Consider the following 3,527-nt stretch of genomic DNA (forward strand, 5'->3'; position numbering starts at 1 on the left):
TCCTCTGCTGCTTTTCTTTTCTTTATCTCTGTTTAATGATTCATTGTCATTTTTTTTTCTCCAAAGCATAAAGAACAGACTATCACCATCTGTAAAGCAACACTCCCTTAATCTGCTCATCTCGGCTCCATTACCTGCGCTTATGGAATTAAACTGCAATAAACCACACCATTAACAATGAACTGTAAATCTTTTAGAGGCCCTCTGTTAAACAGAGTCAGACTGTGATGGACATCAGGTCATTTCATTACAAAGCCCGAGACCACTGACTTGAAAAAAAAGAAAAAGAAAAAACACATTTGCTGTAAATCTCTTTAAGTTTAAGTGCAGTGTGTGGTATATCTGTTACAGACAGTGTAGAGAACAGAGCACTTTCACATTAGTGTTGAGGATAAGGAGTGGAAGTCTGATCATTTATGAACAGCTCCTTTTTTTCTACATTTTACACTGTGCCCAAATTTGTGAAGCAGATTGGCTCAGCAGGACGTCTAACACCTTCTGCTCGAATAGATGTCACCAACTGTAAAAAGAACAGGAACACCTCACAGTTTAAGTGCCTGCCAAGTAAAACACTGGCAACTGTGGAACAGCAGAAGCATTTTCACGCTCTGTTCTCCTTCGAGTGGATTTCCACATGACTGAATCCACCTGAATTTCTACAGTATCGCTTAGATCTTCTGGAAAAATTCCATGGTATGATATGGTCTGACTGGAATTTCAATCACTTTTTTGAAATCTAAAGAATTCTCAAGGTTGGAAACGTTATGGTGGGGTAATTTGCTAATTTGCAAATGAGAAAATAATGTGTTTTATTAAAAATAATCAAATGTATTAGTTTTATAATTAATTAATCACATTTAAATCACAACAAGCGACGTTTTACAATTCAAACTGATTCTGTAGATGACTGAAAACATGAACAGACATACAGATATACAGTACACGTGTTTTAATAATTATGGAATTGTGTAATATATTGTGCTTTTTGAATACATCCATTGAAATTCAAATATACTGTACCTATCCTCGTCTATCCATAAACTGGGTTAAATGACGTTATATCCCCGAGTGCCACCAACGTACCACCACCAGTGAGTTCGTTCATTTATCAGACGTGGACTTACTCATCTTGTCCATAAAACCCGGTTTCACCGGTCGTTATTGGTGGAGTGTAGGTTGGCGACTACGGTAGTTAGTGGTGTCCGTGAACCTTGCTCCGTATTTTGTGTTGTGGTGGCAGCGGCCTCTTGAATTTCCTCGGTGATATGCAAATTATTTGTTACATTTGTTGAACACAACTCTGCTTGTATCTGTTTCCATTCGACAGCTTTTTTAACTGAAGCTTGCGGTCCACCAGGAAAAAAACAGTGTCCTCTTTTTCATGCTGTTGCTGTAACCCACACTGAACCGGTCATATTTTGGCGCAACACGTATTGGTGCAGCGCTGTAATCGGTATGACAGGAACATTTCTGTCTTTCTTTTACATTCCGCCCTTTTCACTTCACAGTATGGGTTTATTTTACAGGTGTAGCATGGATTGTAAAAATGAAGTGCGTAAACTTTCATTTTAGCTAGCTTATTATTTTTAAAGCACCACCTTTTCTTTTTCTATAGTTAATTAATTAAAATGAACGTGTTCAACCCCAAGCCATTATTACTAAGGGCTACTATGTGTTACCATAGAAAAGAAGTGAATGTACAACCTCAGCTAGATTTTATGAAACAGAATTTTCTCACAGAGCTTTAAGTCCAAGGTCTATGCCCGGCCAAGGCAGAATCCTCTCAGCCCAACAATAGTTTATCTTACATATTGGTTCTTGTTTGGTGACTTAGTGGAAGTTCACTGACAGTAAAAGGCTTTAGATCGGTAAAGTGCATTTTGTTTATTTGAAAGTCATTCCTACAAGAAAGACGAGGGATGACCTGAACAGGTCAGAGGTGACCGTACACACACCAGGAGTGCTTCAAGATCAAGGCAGTGTCAACAGGCAAAGAGGAAGCTGCAAAGAGATCAGTAGCAATTTGACCTCAGAAAATCCCTGTGCAGCTTCCTCATCAGAATAACCTTTGACACCGTGTCATGGAGTAGAGTTGTTGGACTGCCCCTCAATGACCAGTGCAAAAGCCCATGCCACAGTGTGTGTACAAAATACTGTGATTTCCAGCAAAGTTCCGCAAAAAAAAGAGAAAAACCGAAAGTAAAATGACTTGGTGGAAAAAATGGCAGGGACTTAATAACTGTCAGATGTTTGGAAAAAACAGATCATCAACCAAGGGAAAGTAAAACAGTTACAGGATCACTAAAGAACATTTTAACATTACATTTATCTCTGGCATTTATGGGTGTAGACCTTGGGAGGGAAAAATTCAAAGGATTATCACCGCGTTCCTCCACCCAGTTACAGTTCTGTGGTCTTGGCCACCAAAATAAAATAATTTCCCTCATTAAACTCATTATCGCATTAGGAAACGAGGACGAGGATAATGATGGATTAGCATTTGGCAGCTGATTAAGAGAAGAGAGGGTGGAACGATATCCTGTGGAAAACATTGACAGGATGTTGTTGTTGTTTTTCAAAGGAGGGAACGGGGTTAACAGGTTTAAAGGTCAAATATTGCTGAGTTGTCATCCCCCATGTGACACGTTGGACAGAGCACAGATAAAGGTGCATGAGGCAAGAATGACACACAACTACTCCATTCAGTATGCACATCTGTCCTCATCAGAGGAGACATTTGACCATCTTTAATGAGCCTAAACTCCTTCTCTTTTATTCTGGTCTGAATAAGGGAGGAAACGTGTCATAAATCCAGCTGTCTGGTCTTGACCTGCTGACCCAAACTGTCAAAAGTAAGTGTCAGGCTGTTCCTTTAAAGTGACACAGAGAACATCTGTTCTTTTCATCGCCGTCTGAAAGACAGTTAGTGCGACAGTAATTGAAAAGTGTGTTTCCATTCACACTAGGCTTACTCCGTGTTCCATAAGTGAACCATAACTCGTCTAATTCGGCGAACAAACCACGACAGCTGGGAACCATCACGGAAAGTTATGAATGTAAGTGCTTTGGATCATGTTGATCTGTTTGTTTCTGGACAGGTACAAATTCAGACGCAGCGCTGAAATCTTTTCTCCAACACATGTAAGCTTTTCAGGAAAGGCATTTGACTGACCTCGAGGCATGGCTGAAATTAAGCTGTGAGATCATGTTGATGAAAACCAAAGAAATCACTGAGACAAAACATTTTCTCTGTATTTAATATATAACAAAGCACATGTTACACATTACGATGCCAAAGGAATGCCTCTGTTCTCGCAGAAACGTCAGTGTCCCCAGTCTTTCCTAATCACAACATGAATGCTTTCAGAGTAACCAAAAAGGCTCCATGTGTAACCAATCACCACACACCGCGCTCTGTCAGCATATCAAAAGACAATGTTGCCTACAACAGACAGTCCGTAAACATTTTAGGTCAATATTTACGACAAATAAAATATATTGACGTTGAGCTGTGACATACAAACACC

The sequence above is a fragment of the Cynoglossus semilaevis genome, chromosome 16 (genome assembly GCF_000523025.1).
Source record: "Cynoglossus semilaevis isolate Cse_v1.0 chromosome 16, Cse_v1.0, whole genome shotgun sequence".
Classification (NCBI taxonomy): domain Eukaryota; kingdom Metazoa; phylum Chordata; class Actinopteri; order Pleuronectiformes; family Cynoglossidae; genus Cynoglossus; species Cynoglossus semilaevis.